Genomic DNA, 19,319 nt, shown 5'->3' with positions numbered 1-19,319 from the left:
GCAGAGATATTTTAACTTAAGTTACATATTGAAAAAAAATATAATTATATTGTCTTATAGACTATTGTTATATTCCTTTGTGGGTAAGACTATCTTTTATTACCTAAAATTATTTAGTAATATTATCTCAATTTCAAATTACTATCAAGCAGAGAAATTCTATAAAACTGAAAGTGCTCATATTCATGTCAAATGTTAAAATTAAATTAAATTAAAATTAAAAGAAACAAATTGAATAAATTCTGAAGCTTCTGAGCTTTGCAAAGCTAAAAAATATAAATCACTCATAAGCATATGAAGTATCCAGAAAATTTACTAGAAACATAGACAAGAAAAAAAATGAAAAAATAACACTAAGATAAAGCTGCTTATGAAGAAATGTAAATCATTTTAAAGGACAAACACACAATAAAAGGTTTTATTAAACCTTTAGAGGAGGAAAAAATTTGTTTTTTAAAGGAATTTCAGCAAAAGAGAGAAAAAAATATCCAGTCACCACCATAACTTCCTTTTCCATAGAATCACAAATCTAAAGCCATATCTCTAAACATAGCATCATTTTGGATATTTAAAAATTGGGACTACAATTAAACGTTTTTTATTATGCTTGAATTTAGAGTTCAAGGGATACTAATATTAAGCATGTTGTTAAAATTGAATATTTAATAACTTTGTGGGAGATACAAAAGAATAATCCAAAGCAATTTAGTTATTATATATTATTATATGTAATATTATAATTATTATGATTTTATTTTTTAAAAAAATTTAAAATAGATTAAGAAATGTAAACTAGTAGCCCAACCAACATATTATTACCTGAGATAGCTAAAACTGACAACAGAGAAAAGAAAAATAATTACAAAGACAATTGTACATATTTATTAAATATTAAATAAAAATAATGACCAAGACTAGAACATTTAGTGACAGAGAACCAATATAGAGATACAAAGTAGTATAATCTAAGGGTCAGTGAGATAGCCTTAGCATTGAGAAGTTGCTAGTCTGTACTGGTATACTATTTCCTCACAGGACTTTCTTATTCTGATAAAATGTGAGTCTAGTTAAAAAGGAAAACACTATCATACCATAAGTTTAGTCAAAATAGTGATTAGGGACCATAGTTGGTGCAATGGAGGGTAGGGGAGAAACTGGGCCAACATGACGAGGTTAGAGATTGTATAATCACAGATGACAACCTGCAGAAGATGTTAAAGATAGGAGTAAGCTCAAAAAACAAAGGATGAGGGAAGAGATAAAGGAAAAGTAAAGTACCCTGATAAAAGATCTAGGTTCTTGAAATAGAGTATGAGCATATTAATTTTGAATCACAGGAATCCATTTGGAAGTTAAGACTGAATAGAGGAAAATGCTAAAGTCAAAACAAATGAAGAAAATAACAGGAGCAGGAAAGCAAAACTTTCTTCTTATTTTCATGTACCTTCAATCCTTCATAAAAGGGTAATAAGTACATATGGGTAACAAGGTGATAGGTACAGGTGTAGTCAAAAGAGAATCAAACTTGTCATTAGAAAGATCTAAGTTCAAACATCACCTTTGTGACTCCATAGACAGCATTTACTTAGCTGTGTAACCCTGAAAAAAATGGCTTAACTTTTCCGTATTTCAGTTTCCTTCATGTACTTAGATGTACCACCAGTACACGCATTATGTTTAGATATCATTTCATTTATCTATGATATCTTTAGCATAATGCTTTTCCCCTGCTTTTTTAAACTTGCCTATTGTGTGTGTGTGTGTGTGTGTGTGTGTGTGTGTGTGTGTGTTGTTGTTATTGTTGTTGTTTTTGGCCAGGCAATCCGGGTTAAGTGATTTGCCCAAGAATTTATAAGTATTAAGTGTCTGAGGGCTACATTTGAACTCAGGTCCCCCTAATTTCAGGGTGGTGTTCTCTATTCACTGTGCCACCTATCTGCCCCTACATGACTATTTTTATTGTTGTCTTCTGAAATTGTTAATTGCTATGCCTGCTTTTCTAAAATAAATTCTAATAAAACATAAAAAATTATACTCTAACCTCTCAAACTCTGCGAATCTTTCTATTTTGTTTCTTATAAATAGCCACTGTTAGATTCTGCTTTTTAACACATTCTCTTTTAAAGTTACATTAATACCCTTCACACTAATTTTAATAATTGCTTATATCATACTTCCCTTCATCAAAACCTTGTATACTTTTTCCTCTTTTCTAGCTACTCATTTTTCAAAAAAGAGGGCCAAAAAAGGAAAGGAATGTAAACCAACATTTGAAATCAATAATTAAAAAGTGTGGACCAAAAAACTTCGATCTGTAACAAAAGTCACTTAAACAGAACTTCAAGCATGTTTTTGTTCCAAGACCTTCCTTAAGGTCAGGGACAACTCTACTCAAGGAAAAATTGCTCTTATAGTCACAGAACACCAAAAATAAATAAGGCAGTGTAATTTCATGATTGGTCAATCCCAGAAGCAGGGAAATCTTATGGCTGGCTAAAGAAAATGTCCATATATCACTACCATTTTGTTAGCATACATGATCTTCAAAGTTATTAGCTACAAGTTATTAACTTAAAAGCCATCAATGCAGGTTATCTCAGGAGGGCCTTTAAAAGGTCATAATAAAGTGGGATTGCTTGTTTCATTGGTAAGAACTACTAACAGGCCAGTCTCATTTCTCAAAAGAAGGGGCTTTATTATCATAAAAATATTTGGAACCAAACAGCATCATGGAACTAACTGATTGGTCAGAGGCAATAGTTTATGAACTATTTATTTATGGAATTTTTTTCCATTTATGGAATAGGACAATGGTTATCACTGGTTGGGACTTATCAAGATTTTGAAAATATCAAGCCTCTGCAGGGACCCTAGATTTTGAAACATTTACTAAAACCCAAACGTCCTGCACCTGGATGGCTGGGCAACTGCATTTTTTTCTGTTCCCTGTGGTCAACTGCCTATACGGGAACTAGCAAAGACATTCGGGGCCTATCTCACTTAGACCCTATCAACAACATTACAGGGTCATGAGACCACAATGTTTTACCAACAATATCCTAGGGTCCAGGAACTTGTGGTTTTGAAACAAAGATCCCTAGAGAGTGGGGAGAAGGGTGGATGGAGGAGGGGGAGAAATGTTAGTACAGCAACTACATTCTTATTATCTTTTTATGACAGACATGAATCTCTCTGATCAAATATGATTAATATAATCATCAATACATGGTAAATAAATCCTTCATAGCTCTTATTCTAACAGCACTAATATAATTATCTTACTCAATTCTATTCTGCTTAATTCACCAACAATCACTAATATCCATCAAATCACAATGAACTAAATAAATGCTGATTAAATTAAGTAGGAATATCAAAATTATCATCACAAGTGGTCGGTTCTTACTTACTTGTCCCTCTTCATCAATTCCAGAACTTAAATTCTGTTTTTTATGATTTCTTTCTGTCATTTAAATTCCACTCTACCCATTATGATCAAGTCTCCAATGGTAGTTTGTTTTGCTTATGGCTGTTACATCTCCAGCTCTATTATTGTTGTTCAGTTATTCACTTGGGTCCAACTCTTTGTAACTCCATAGATAATAACATGCCAGGTCCTTCCATCTGCCATTATCTACCCAAGTCTATCCAAACTCATGTTCATTGCCTTCAATGCACTATCAATCTTATCCTCTACCATCCCCTTTTTCTTTTCCAACATCAGGGTCTTTTCCAGTAAGTCTTCACATTATGTGGCCCAAGTATATAACCTTCAGCTTCAGTATTTGACCTTCCAGTGAATAGTATGAATTAATTTCTTTTAGTATTAACTAATTTCATCTCTTTTTCTCTCCAAGTGATTCTCAAAAGTCTTCTTCAGCACCACAGTTCAGAAGTACTGAATCTGTGACACTCAATTTTTTTTAGAGTCCAACTCTCACAGCTAAACATTGTTACTGGAAAAACCATAGCCTTGATAATACTGACTTTTGTTGGCAAGGTAATGACTCTGTTTTTCAGGATGCTGCCCAAATTTGCCATAACTTTCCTTCCAAGAAGAAAGCATCTTTTAATTTCATGACAACAGTCTCCATCTGTAGTGATCTTTGAGCTCAAGAATGTAACATCTGACACTGCTTCCATTTCTTCTCTCTTTGTTTTCCAGAAAATGTTTGAACCACTTGCCAAAATTTTGGGTTTATATTTTTCCATTTCTCCTTTTCCTTTCCTTTTTCTTCTTGCCTCAGCTATTTGTAAAGCCTCATCCAACACTCATTTTGTTCTCTTGTGCTGCTTTTTCTTTGGAATGTTTTTTGTTTTTGACTCCTATACAGTATGGTGAACCCCTATTCATAGTTTTTCAGGCACTCTATCTACCAGATCTAATCCCTAAAATTTATTATTATTCATACCTATATGAAGTTTTCCCTGTTTTCGTCAATTTAAATCTGAATTTTGCAATAAGAAGCTCATGAGCTGAAATACAATCAGCTTCAGGTCTTGTTTTAACTGACTGCATAGAGCTTCTCCACTCCTGGCTGAAGACTATCTAATTAATCCAGTTTCAATATTGACCATCTGGTGATGTCCATGTGTATGGTTGCTTTTTCTGCTGTTGAAAAAGAGTATTTGTTATGACCAGCAAGTTTTCTTGACAATATTCTATTAATTTCTGCCATACTTCATTTTGTACTCCAAGGTAACATTTGCCTGCTATTTCAATTATTTTTTAATTTCCTGCTTCAGCATTCCAATCTCCTATGATGAATGTGACATTATGGTGGGGGGTGGTTTAATACAAAATGTAGGTTTTCATAACTGACCAATTTTGAACTCTTTGACAGTAGTTGCTGGAATACAGATTGGTATTACTGTGATGGTAAATGGTTTGCCTTGGATTCACAAAAATATCATTCAGTCATTTTTGATATTATATCTTATAATATCTTAGTATTGTCTTTCTCATCCTTTTAGTTTCTACGAGGTCTATTTCATGTCTCTCATTCTAATACTTTCCCTTTTCCTTTTCCCTGTCCCTTTCTGTTTTCCTTTTGAGTTTATTTCAACATTAAACTTTTTGTAGGTGCATGCATATGTATACAAGTTCAACCCTCTTTTCATTTAAAATAAGAATAAGACTTACAAATGTCCATCCCATCATATTTGTTTATCCTTCTGTGAATGAATCCCATTTAAGTAAAATAGCAAATTCATACCAATTATTTCTCATTTAATACCTAAGGTATTATTCCTTTTCCCTCTCTTTCTTCTCTTAAACATAAGACAGAGGACAATCATACCAAAGAGAGACTTCATTAGCCTTCAATTAAGATGGCAATATAAAGTGTCTTAAAGAATAATGAATTTCCCACACAAATCCCAGAAAACTGATGCAAAATGATCTCTGAGAGATCTTTGCTAAAGAAAAATGAAAAGAAACAAAATTCATCTTCTCAATTCTGCTGAGAGTTGTACAGTAAGACAGAATAAGGCAAAGAAAACAGAGCCTTGCTATAGAACCATAGAAACAAACTAGATAAAATGAAGAGAGTTTTGACAGTACAGCCAACAGACTTCCTACACTTAAGACTTAAAGCTAACTAATATTCCAAACTAAAATGGTAATTGGGGACTTGAAACCATAATACAGGTCTAACATGTTAGAATGGATACTGGGGACAGAACCAATCCCCATAAGTAAAATAGCACAGTGGTCTCCTTGGTCTATGCAGAGTGACAGAAGGAGACAAGGTCAATTCAGTACATGGGCCTCTATGTCAGGATGTTCAGTAGCCTGATTCAAGAATGATCTCCAAACATCCCACTGGGGCACGTCAGTCCCATAAAGGGAGAGTGAACCAGTTCCAAAGTGGAAGTGGCAGAGAACATTTGTGCCTAGAACCCATAGTGGACTACCAGGAAATTAAGATATAAACTAGGAAATGAGACAGCATATTAGGTCTAATACCAGTCACTTCACTCAGTTCAGCATTAGTAATAACATCCAGACTACAAAGGGGGTGGAAACAAATAAGGTATACCCATATTTCAAGAGTGCTAGAGGGGAATAATCCCAGAACAAAACCCCATTTTGACAACTAAATCTGAAAATTAATTTCAAATACAATGAAGATAATATTATGGGTTAAAAGGAATTCAAAAGATAAATCCGGAAGATGAGAGTAACCCAACAACGAGCAAAGCCTCAGAGGAAAAAAATGATTTGGTCACAAGAAAAACAAGAGTAGATAGAAGAAATAAAGCAAGCAATTGAAAAATGAATATATTAATGAAATGAGAATTCAAAACAGAAACTTAAAGGAAAATCAGTAGTTTAGAAAAAAATGTTAGAAAATATAACCACAGTGGACATCCTAAAAAACAGAATGGAGCAAACTTTTACACTTAATAATTCCACAAAATAACAGAAAACACAAAAAGTGAATTACAAGACTGAAAAAACAAAAGAAAAGAATAACAAGTAACTTGGAAAACACACTGATAAAAAATAAACCATAAGGTGAAAATCATAACCAAACAAAAAACTTGGACATTACTTTCAAAAAATTATAAAAGCAAAGAGCCCAGATTAGAACTAGAGGGGCATGTGGGGGGTGGGGGGGGAACCTGACCACCTTTCAAAAGAAACCTCAAGCCTCAATCATTCAGGAATACAAAAGTTAAAACTCAAGAGCTTTCAGCACAAGTACCAAGAATCAATCAATATCACAAAAGATTTAGCAGCAACTAAAATAATCAAAAGAAAATCTTGGACTGTTATATTCCACAGGGTAGAAAATAATGACTTACAATGATAATTTAACCTGCAAAACTGAGGTGGGGGGCGGGGGGAAGACAGAACTTTAATAGGGAATGACTTCAAGAATTCCTGATTAAAACATCAAAATTGAGTAGAAATATTGTTATACAAATAGTAGAGTCAATCAGGAAATCTGGGTATTACTCTAACTGGAGTTAAAAACTCCACTGTTTATTGATCCAATCAATTCCCTATTTTTGCATAGCCTACAAATTAAAAATGGCTTTTATATTTTAAAATACATTTTATTGTATTTTTAAAATGTAAAAAGCATCCCTAGCTCATAGTTGCACAAAAAACAAGTAACTTGCTAGATTTAGATTTTCAGCATTTCAGCACTAAGGATCTATGATTCTAAGAATAAGAATATGGCCACACTGATGACATTGTTTCAGCCACTTCAGGCAATTTCTAAAGTATATTGCATAAGCCGTACTCTTATAGTGAAATTCCCAAAATTCTTGTGGAATTTTTCTGAAGCAGAGTTTGAAGTATCTGAATTCACTTCAAATACAAGAATAAACTTTAACAGAGAAGTAGGAAACTAAGCAATAGGGTAGAAATACAGCTAAGTCCTCAGGTCTCAAGGAAGCTTTGACCTTGAACAATATAATTTCTCTCTGTATCAACTATGTTGTTTTGCAAAAATCTTACCAACAGTAACTTACCTTATAGGCTACTATAAAAATACAAATTTTTCAAAGATTTTCCAAATACTCTAAAAATCTTAGAATACATACATGTCCCTTTGTTAGCCTTTTTTTTTCCTCAAAAGAACCTGCTTAATTATTTCCTCAACCTTATTTTCAAGTTTTCCATAACTATCCAAAACAATCAATTTGCCTTTATGTTACTGCTATTCTTCTTGTCATATCATAAAGAACATTTATAGTTACCATTTAGCAGTATCACATGGAAAAAAACACACCTCTATATTACAACTGCATGTGGCAGTATTTTCCTGAAAATATCATAAAATGAATAGCAAATGGCTATGTTCTGTTCCAGTGGAACCATTATTGACATTGGAGCTTTATACTTCTTTTTAATGACATTATCACTTAATGAGAACTAAAGCAATCTTGGAAAGCTCAACTGAAATTCAATTTTTCTGTATGGAATTTCTTTTTGATCATTAAACATAAGACAAGTTTCATAATTTTTAACCTTTAGAAGAAAAACAAACTCATTGTTCACAAAGCAAGAATTAGAGATCTTCCATCCTTTACATACACATAATTATATACATATATTCAGGAAAAAAGAAAGGATAATTCCTAACTTAGAAGATTTTAATATAAACATTAATTTATCAGTCAGCTCATTGAAATTTGAAACACACTTTCCTCAAAAACATATATGTAAGAAGGTTTTCAAGTGAGCCTATAAAAGTTAATTTGACCCAGCAAATCCTTGAACTTAATTCAACTAGCCAATGTAAAGCACCTATCAAATATACACGCTGCAAGGCTCTGATAAAACATAATTGAAACAATTATGTCCACTGGGTGATGATAGCCACTAGAGGATTAGCAGAGAGTGTAAAGATACTATATGTATCCAAGTAAGTAAATGCAAGATAATCAGATCAAGGAAGGTGTTTGAATTAGCTTAAACCTGAGCTGGTGAAACCATGATGAAAGATCAGAATTGTGAAAGGCAAAAATGAAAAAGGAATGTATTCCTGGCATACAATGTCTTATCCAAAAACAGAAATCACTATATGAGGATCTGTTCTAGCCTTGCAAATAAATAACTGCTGACCTATCTCATAGGTGTAATACATATACAAAACACTAAATAAAAAGCCCCGAGTGATGGTTAACATGTCTACTATGCACACTTTCTAGGAGAGTTGAGCTAAAACAGAAAATCAGTAACAAACAAACTTTGGCACAGTTGTTCTTTGTGTGAGTTCATCACCATATTTCTTAAGGAGAAAATTCTCAGAGTTCAATCCAGGTGACTAGAGTCAAAGGTCTTCTTCTATGAAAACAGACCCTAAGACAGAACTAATGAGTGAGACTTTTCTTTCTTTTCTATTTCTCCATCTCTCTCCTTGTTAAACAATTATAAGACTGAAAATCCTCAGAGCATAGATCTAGAAGTGAAGGTTGCAGTACACTTTGACTCCCTATAGGGAAGATGAATGAATCAGGGGAGACACATACAAATCTGTTAGGGCTAAAAGTATTAATATAACTTGGCCAAAAGGTGATGAGATGTGATCTTGAGGAAGTCCTTTAAGTCCCTGGCCTTCAAATTCCTATTAGTAAAAGAAGCAAAGGGAATAGATGGTATCTGAGGTGCCTTTCAGTTCAAGATTTATGATCCTATGCCTGAACTAGTATAATGTATATGCAAATAAAAAAAAGAAATAGATATAAGAGATTGTGGTAATCACTGCCAAAGAGTACCTAAGAAGTAAAGAAAAAAAGTGACTGGCAATTGACGTACAGTAGGAAAAAGCTGGAAAGCCATCTTAAGTGACCCCAATTCCCAAACTGTATACAACCTTTTAAAATGCACAGCATCACCATCTCCAATTCTCCTTATGGTCATGGTTGGCTATTAAAAATATAATTCAGCAGAAACTATATGATAACAATTACAAAATACTTTTCACACAAATAAGGTTATATATAAACAAGAAGACTATCAAGTGCTCATGGGTAGGCTAAGCTAATATAATAAAAATTCATAATTTTACCTAAATTAATCTATCTTACTAAGTACCATACCAATCAAATAGAAAAAAATATTTTATAGAACTAGAAAAAATAATAATAAAATTCATATGGAAGAACAAAAAGGTCAAGAATTTCAAAGGAATTAATGAAAAAAAATCAAATGAAGGTAGCCTAGCTGTACTAGATCTAAAACTATATTATTAAGCAGCAGTCATCAAAACCATTTGGCACTGGCTAAGAAATAGAGTAGTGAATCAGTAAAATAGGTGAGGTATATAAGACACGATAGTCCATGACTATAGTATTCTAATGTTTGATAAACCCAAATATTCCAGCTTTTGGGATAGAAACTCACTATATGAAAAAAATTTGCTGGGAACACTGAAAAACAGTATGGTAGAAACGAGGCATTGACTAATATCTAACACCCTATACCAAGATAAGGTCAAAATAGGTTCATGATTTAGAATAAAGAGTAACATAAAGGCAAATTCTCATCAATTGAGATGTGGAAAGATGGAACAGTAACTCTGGGGAAGAACTGTCAGTTTAGTCTTACTAGAATGAAAAATGCAACAGGACATTCTACCATTATCTGTGATATAATAATAATAAAAAATAATGACTTACAATGATGCAAAACTGAGTGTCCCATGGGGGGATGGTGAAAAATAGACACAATACAATAGAAGATGACTAAAGAATTACTAATTTAAAAATGAAAATTGAGCAGAAATATTGCTATTCAAACATTGGAATTTATAAAAAACCTAGAAAGGCAAATACTTTTAAGTAATTGAAAAGTACAAAATGAAATTGTATTACCTTCTAATAGAGATATTTTAAGGCATAGTGGACCCCTGGAAAAAAAACAGAATGGAATAAGTTTCTATACTCAATAACTCCATTAAAAAAAAACAGGAACTATTAAATGAGAATTTTAAGATTGGAAAAAAAATGAAAGAAAAACAATTAACTTGGAAAACATGTTAATGAGGAATGTCAAATCATAACCAAACAAAAAATATGGAAATCACTTTTCAAGTGAGTGTCAGATTTATTCCTTTTAGTAAAATACAACTCTTCCCTACCCCATTTACAGTTGTCTTCACAAAAACACTGAAATGGTTTGTTATTTCTTTCTCCAGATTATTTTATAAATGCAGAAACTGAGGCCTGCAGGTTTAAGTGACTAATTGTCAAAGGTAAAGTGTTTTAAGCTGTAAAAGTCAGGAAAACAGGATAAAGAATCTTCTGTGATTTCATTTAAGTTGAAGAGATATTGAATGCAATGGTTACCTATGATGGACATTAGATGACAGTAAAAGTCTGGGACAATTTGGGTAACATTTGCAACAAACTGCTTACCATACTTTGAAAAACACTCACTTCTTTGTTTTTCTTCTGTGTGTTCTGTCCCAGAAGGCCATGAGTCTATTCCTGCCTACCTGAGATGGTTGAGACCTTACACCTTCATGTAGAAGATTTATGTACAAAAACTCTTTCTAAATTTCCAGGACTCAATTTGTTATTTGATTCTTAAATTGCCCAATTAGGTGACAGTAAATCCCCTGAGGTAAAGTACTATTTTTGCATCTTTTTCAGCATTTTGCAATAAATATTGGTTGAATTCAAACAATCTAGTCAGCAAGTTTCAAAACACAAAATGAAATTTATAACAGAGGACAAACTAATTACAAATTATGATATTAAGTCTGACCTACAGGAAATGTAGGCCTTACTTATATAATCTGTATCTATTAAATAAAGGTAATATTCAATTTCAGATCAAAAGTATAGTTCATTATTTTAAGTTTTTTTATCACTTAAATTCTGTCAGACTCCATTTCTTCATCTCTATAATGGGAAAAATAGTAATGACAATGATGATGATAACAACAGCAATAAAAATAATGATTATGATGATGAAGAGAAGGAGAAGAAGGAGAAGAAGAGGAGAAGGAAAAGGAGCAGGAGATGAGGGCTGCTGAGTTTAGAGTGCCAGGTCTGAAATCAGAAAAGTTGAGTTCAAATTCTGTCTCAGACACCTAATTTCTGTTTGACTAAGTTACCTCATTTGTAAAATAGTAATAATAAGAAGTTACTTAACGTCTGTCTCCATTTCCTCATCATCAACTGGGACTAACAGTATCTACTTCCTCAGATTGCTGTGAGGATTAAGTGAGAACACAATCATAAACACAAATTAGTTTAGCACAATGTTTGGCACATAAGATGCACAATATAAATGTTAACTATCACTAACAGATAATATTTGTAGGAAACTATGAATTATTATTTCATTTTGTCTACACAACAATTCTGGGAGGGAGGTCCTTGGATTAGTCTTATTTTACATATGAGAAAATGGAGGCAGACAGATAATTTGCCCAGGGATCATATGACTGTTTAAGGCCTATTTTGAACTCAGTACTTCCTCATTTCATGTCCTACATAGTTCAACTATTTCCTTCAGAGGACTGCTGAGAGTATCCAAAGTACAAAAAAGCATCTTTATTTTTAGTTTAAAGCAGGCCATAAATTAGTTATGATGATCATTAGCATAATTATGACAAATTAGCTGTCTAGGTCTAGGCCTTAGTTCCACACCTTTTCCACTTCCATAAAAGTAGTGGCTTCAAATTTAGATTATGATATTAAGTGTCATGGATCAATTTCACAAATATTGGCAGCTGAATTAAAAAGTTAAAAGGTTCCTGAAGTAAAAATCTATAGGCCTCTGCTAATTATGTTGACTTTTACAGGAGTATCAGGCTTGGCAATGACTTTTCTTTTTCTATACCATAAGAGCATCTTATTGATGAATCGGATTTTTAAAAAATATAATAAAATGGTTGATGGCATTAAAGACTAGGTAATGGGTATTCTATTTTAACATTTATCCCGCAGTTATTCTCAAACCAATTGTTCTCAAATAAGACTTCTGAATTATCTAAGACTAGATTGTTTGTTTGTTTTTAATGACGTGTTTTTCTCTACTAAACTACAACTCATAAAATTAGACTTAGAAGATCTTGTCAAATTGATTTTTTTCTCCTTAAGTACTGTGGTCTCTAAGAAAATGTTTAATAGAAAATAGTATTATTTTTAAAATATACTTGTATTTAGATTGCAGTATCAATCCAAAGCCCAAGATTCAAAACATGAAACTTTAAAAAATGTTTAATAAAAGGAAAATACATTGTACATGTTTTGTTCCTTAATTTTATTATGTTGACAGACTGAATGAGGACCAATATACTTCTAAGAGACACATATAGTAATCAGCTTCTAAGAAATCAGAAAGAAATTTGAACCCTATAGTTCAGGCTGTAGAATTTTAAGGATTTTAAAAATTCTAATCTGAGTTAGAAGTATGAAGGAAATACAAATGTTGACTTTTATTTTATGCTAGAATAATTTTATCAATGTTGTATTTCCTTCACATATTATATGTGATCATAGAGTTATGTTCAGTAGGATAACTAATGCTTTTATGTCTTAATAGGACCAAAACAGGTCTTAAATTGCCCAAAACCTTTGGTTGAGTTTTAAAATATAATTAGAAAATACACTGTTATTCAAAGATTATAAAATTTTATTTATCATATATCAGATTTTAGGAATTTGATTCCCTTTCCTATTTAAAAACTGAACCAATAGTATCAAGAATATCAACTAAAAATTGAGAAGTAGAAAAAACAAATTTAATGTTTTCATTTGTTTCACTCACTTATTTCTTTATTTCAGTATATACTAATCCAAATACCTCAAAATCACTATCCTCTAACATACTTTTAAAATCATATTTGAAAAACTTCTCTGCTATAGGAGCACAATAGCTTTAAATTTGCAGAAGAATTATTAAGTCTGATAAGATGACCAAAAATTTTGCTTCTTTTGGCTTTTGTGCTCTTCTGAAATTCTCAAAGAAACATGCATTTTTCTTGGGAGACATCTTTGGAAGGGATTAATAAATCATTCTTGACTGAGCAAGTGAATGACTGCTTGAAGTAAGAGAGCTAAGTCTGAAAGAAATTATCATCACAGTTATTATTAGTATTGTTAGCATTTATATAACTCTTTATAATTTATAAGACACTTTATATAAGGAAATAGCAATAAGATTTGCTTATGATTTTCCCTACAACATTACTTTCTAACTTATGGACCAAAGAACCTAAGACTGCTCTAAACTACAATAAAAAAAGAGGAAAGTAAAAAATAGACAATCAGACTTTCTTCTGGATTGGTCAGGCAGATCGATAAAGGTATGGAGGACAGATATAGGTCATATATTCTGTCCAAGAATAAAGATTGTGCAAGTAATTCAAAATTCTTTTGTTTAATATTGCTGGGAACCTGAAAATGATACGCAAGGCATACAAAAGTGAGAGATATGCTGAACTGTCAATCTGCTCCTCTTTATCTGTACAAATTTTAATAATCTTTTAAACCCCTAGTTCAGATTCCACCTTTTCCAGGAAACTTCAAATCATTCCAGCCTACAGTATTAACCGTCACCTCAAGAGAACCAAAAGGTTTGTTTATATAAAATGTATTGGTACAGGGCACCATTAAGTGAAGGATTCTTTATCATTGTCCTGAAAGAGATGCTTATTCTTATTCTTATTATTCCTATTATTATTTGGGATGATTTTGACTCCCTCATAGTCCACAAGATACAGTTAATACCAGATCAGCATTAATAACAAGGCTTTTAGGCAACAATGAATTGGTACCAAGAATATGTAGGTTCTAACACAATCGTACAGTGAATTGGCTTAGTGAGCTTGGGCATGTCGTGCCACATCCCTGGACCTCAATTCTCTCATCTGTAAAAGTTTATGGGGCAGGGAAGGACATAAGATGGATTAAATTATCTCTTAAGTTCCTTTCAATTATCTATAATTTGATAAACCTTAAGTGTTATGTTCTTCTCTTAAATATAATGTTCTCTGGGAGCAGATTTCTTAGAGAGCTTCTGGAGGCAGCCTTAGTTTCAGTTCAAAGTAATAATCACCTCAAATGCAGCCAGGGAGTTAAAGTCCAGATCCTTTATTTTCTCTGTCCAAGTCTGGTCCTTCCTTGGGCCCAGTTAGCATTCTTAGAGCCTATATCTCTCCTTGGTTCCAGGAGCCCTTGCCACTAGTCCTTTGCCTTTCCAGATTCAGCCTCTAACTCCCTCTGAATCCAAAGCCTCCAGCCAGCACAAGGGTGGAATATGGAATGAATCTGACTCCGCCTCCAAGAAAATGGGCTTGTGGGCTTGTGGGAGCTCTACCTTATATATCCTCTCTTAAAGGTATGAACTCTAATAAGTACTAAATACATAAGCATTGTCTCTATCAATTCCAGTGACTTAGCACCTTGTTTCAAGTCTGGCCCATAACATTAAGCACTTACTCTGACAAGAACTCATTTTTTTTTAACATTATAAGATATAGAAATTCAAGCCCCTTACTCCCAAAGTGCTTCAAAAAAGATCCTTCAATTGTTGCTATTGTTTTTAAAAAATTTATATTCATAAAATATTAATAGTAATTTCTCATAATCATGATAATAAATGGTACATAGTTTACCTTTAAAATATTAATGATCTTTTAAAATTATGTTTTCAAAATCAGAATCTCATCAATTTATAGTATTATTAGTTTTCCAATCTACAAAGTTAAAGAACCATAGGTCTACATCTGGAAGTGTACCAAGACCCAAAAAGCTTAAGTCATTTATCCAAGGTCTTAAGGGAGCGATGGCAAAGCTGGGTTTCAAACTCAAGAGTGCTCAATACAAATCCTACAGTTTTTCTACTGTTTCACAAAAATATGACATTATATATAAAATCATGGAGTATGCTGCATAGAAAATCACTTATAACTTTGTTTCATTCCCCCCCCCATAGAGACCAACTGATTAATCCCCTCATAAAGTTTTCTGAGTGCCTAGTAAGCAATGTATATTCTATTGACTTTTTAATTGGATTTTATTCTTAAACAAAATTATAAAATTTCACAACAGATCATGGAATAACTAGAACTGACACTTCTAGAGTAATTTCTATGTCCTAAGGTGATTATGCCAATAGGGTATTTGAGTATCTAACTACACAAATGATTCGCTTTAAAGTGTTACTAAATTGCAAGCTAGAAACAAAATTTAACCCATTCTGGCATATTAAAATAAATCTCAATAACCTACCAAATATAATAATCATCCATTCTTTCTGGTGGAACAAAGTGAGTTAGCTGAGAAGAAAACAGTTCCCTTGACAAAGAATAGAAATTATCTTGCTAATTTTTCTTCCCTTCTTTCTTTCAAGATTTGCTTTTCTATCGATTTGGTGGGCGACATTAAATGTAGAACGAAGTCTATATAAAACCAATGAATTTGCTTAGTAGATAGATCATATTGTTACATTCAATCAACACTTTATTATCTGCTTTTTTTTCTTTAATCAAGGGAGAATAACAAGTTTAAAATATGTTAAAGCCTGATGTATGTGATATGATGATATGTGTGTGTGTGTGTTTCAGCATTAGAATAAAACTGGAGAAACTCATAGAATCTTCCTCTCCCTGCCTGATTTGTGTATGTGTGTGTGTGTGTGTGTGTGTGTGTGTGTGTGTGTGTGTATGTGAAGCCAAACTGACAATCTTTTACCTTTTTTCTTACCTATCCCTTAACATCACCTATTGGTGATGCCTTAGACAAACTGAGACCTGAAAAAAATCTTAAGTTAAAAAGGCTAAGGTCTTCTACTCCATCCTAGGTCATCACCAAGAGCTATGTCATCACTGGACTTTGATGATTTGAAGGAGAGATTAGGGCTGATAACTTTGCACAGTTATGCCTCACTTAAATCCAAATTACTTGTAAATCAATCTTCCTGATGTCATCAATCCTCTTTTGTACAATGAATGATGAACAACAAAAACAATAACTGGACAGAATTATAGTACATGTAGAAATTAGTTCTCTTGGAAACAAGCAAAATAAAAGACTATTTGAACAGCAAACTAAAAATGGAGTTATAGTAACAGCTATACATCTTAAATATGTTATATTTGAAAACACAGTGAAAACAACACTGTAGTTCTAATTTCATTTACTTGCCTATGGATATAATTCTCTGTTGATCACCTAATTTGATCACAAATATACCACAAATATATCACAGCTCCCAGAATTAATTTTGCTCCACAGAATCCTAACACTAACATTTAGGTAGTAATCTTTGGGAATTGCCATTTAACAACATCATCATTAAATAATTTTCAAGCATAGTTTCTAGTAATAAACTTCAGATCTTTATTATCATAACTTAAAAGTTTTTGAATTTAGAGGATAAGAAAATGAGTAAAGATAACTCTCATTTTAGGACCTGCCACCAACTTAATGAGGGTGGTCTGAAGAATAGCTCTATACTTGTAAATTGTTTTAAAATACTACGTGAATATAAACAGTACACAAAGAATTATAGTATAGTAGAATTATGATTTAAGTAAGCTACCAAAAATACAGTGGGAATATTTTCCTGCTTAGTTTATTAATTGGCTATCAATTTTCTGCTGTGACATCTTGGTAAGTTCAACGTTTGGTCTTTTAAAGAATCATATTAAATGAAAATCCTTTAGCAGATCTTCTCAAACTCTAATAAAATTCTGGCAACCAATTGACTTCAGGTAGAAACTTCCTAGCTATTCTATAATCTTAATCTCTCATCCAAACAATTCTGTCAAAATATCACAAAACAAGATTGCCACAGTTCTTTTTCTTCAGAAATGGTATCTGCTAAAAATTTTTGGGATCCATCACATTCTTGGCCAACAGAAAACATCCAACTCTCATATGTCAGTTCTTTGGTTTTAATCTATGTTATTAAAATGTTGAATTATACAAAGTTTTTTGCCAGTTCACATCTAGATAATCCCGGAAAGAATGCTAAAGTCAACTTTCAACTTGATACAAAGCAATTATACTTTTTTTAGATGGGCATTACATTCACAAATTAGTTCTAAGTTGTCAACATTACTAAGAAAATATTAAAGACAGTAGCAAAACCTAGGTGGGAATAACAAAAAAAATGTTATGCTGATGTAAAGAAAGAAAATGTGGCAGCTAAGCAGAACAAGAAATAGATCTTCAGGTTTGATGTAAAGAAAACCTGAGTCCAGCCTCTCATATCCAACCTCAGATACTTACTAGATCTGTGACCCTGGGCAAGTCACTTAATTTGCCTCAGTTTCCTCATCTGTACAATGAGCTGGAAAAGAAAATGGCAAACCACTTCAGTATCTTTGCCAAGAAAATTCCAAAAAGGGTCTGACAAAGATTTAGACATGATTGAAAAATGACTAAACATCAACACAAAAGGAAGAAAAAGGCAATCAAATACTCTTATTCATAAATGCACTACCATTCAGCATCTCTTCCAAGTATCAAGTAAAGAACACTGAAAATGTTCACGAGATATTTTGATTATTTATGTATATTATTATTTGTCTCATGTCTACCCTATTTATGAAGAAAATTAAGACTTGGCTACAAGGAAAATCATGTTGAATCTTGCAGAAGCAATCAGAGCTTAGCCATTCACTGTTACATTTCCCTTTTTATTCCTCAGCAGTAACTCTTGTTCTGTTAGGCAACAAAAAGTCAGAGAGTTCAATTCTGTGAGGATTATTCAGGACCTGATTTTGGGGGAGTATACATGGGATCCAAATATATTATTCTATGAAAAAAATCAAGCTACTTGTAAGAATATATAGCTTATAATATTTTAAAGGAAATGGAGGTTTAAAAACATAATTTGCTAATACATATTTGTACAATGTACCAATTCCTAAAATGAAGTCTATTTTAGTTAAAGCTTCTTCATGAAATTTTTTCCATAGTTCGTGACTTCACATTGAAAATATCATATAGAAAGATTTTTTTTCTTTTTCTAAAATCAAGGCAGTTCCTTCACTGGAGATGAAGAGAATTCTACTTTAGGCTAAAAAATGATGCCAAAGTAAGAATAGAAGTATTTTATCTTAGGTATGATTTTTTTGCTTTTGTTTTTCAATTTTTAAATAGAAAGCATTCTAAACAGCGTTCTTATTTGAAAATTTAAGTCTTCAAATATGGTACTATGCTTATTATGGTGCATGTGTATCTTTCTGTATGCCTACAGAAGTGAGCAGGAGAGAAGTTCTATAGAAATACAAACATTGGAAACATAAAAGCTAACAACTACAGGTAACCCCTAGCCATAGAGACAACATATAAAGCAATCCAACTGGATATTGAGGAAATTGACTATGAAACAAAGGTAAGAAAATCTTTTTTTGAGACAAAAACACTAATAGATAAAAAACAAAATACTTGTTTTATTCTTCCAAAGTTAAATTAAACCTAAAGCAATATTGACTGGATAAAATAACTGCTAAATGTTCAAGTCATTGATTTTTAGAGATAATTATCTTAGAAACTAAGAGAAAAGGCTTTAATTAAATTCACATTTATATTTATTTCAGTGAAATAAATTTGTGAAAATATGTATTTATAGGATTTTTCATTGAAAAGATATCTATAAAGTATTATCAGAGTGTACTGTTGACCAGTTCATGGAAATAGACTATTGCACAGAAATAGACTTTATCAGGGCACTGCTAAAAAATGGGGTTTTATCTCTATCAGCCTGAAAAACTATAGCTTTGTTCCTCTATAAAGATATGATTAGTTTTCATCTGGATTCATCATCATCCAGTAATCAATCTGGATTCGATTTCATCTGGACATGAGTAGTTTTCATTTGGTCTACCTCT

The 19,319-nt window shown here is 32.3% G+C and overlaps 1 protein-coding gene across 6 annotated transcripts in view; it reads right to left on the bottom strand.

Annotated features, from left to right (window-relative positions):
* Window positions 1–19,319, bottom strand: part of CEP128 (centrosomal protein 128) — a 269,958-nt gene that overhangs the window by 8,601 nt on the left and 242,038 nt on the right. For 4 of the 6 annotated variants that reach the window (XR_004231984.1, XR_004231989.1, XR_004231988.1 and 1 more), the window contains one exon: window positions 10,336–10,370. The exons of the other annotated variants lie outside the window; for them this stretch is intronic. The gene's annotated coding sequence lies outside the window, so the exon portion shown is untranslated. The remainder of the gene's footprint in view (window positions 1–10,335; window positions 10,371–19,319) is intronic. 6 annotated transcript variants of the gene reach the window in all.

The sequence above is a fragment of the Sarcophilus harrisii genome, chromosome 2 (genome assembly GCF_902635505.1).
Source record: "Sarcophilus harrisii chromosome 2, mSarHar1.11, whole genome shotgun sequence".
NCBI classification, from domain to species: domain Eukaryota; kingdom Metazoa; phylum Chordata; class Mammalia; order Dasyuromorphia; family Dasyuridae; genus Sarcophilus; species Sarcophilus harrisii.
This window is presented reverse-complemented; position numbering and strand designations above follow the sequence as displayed.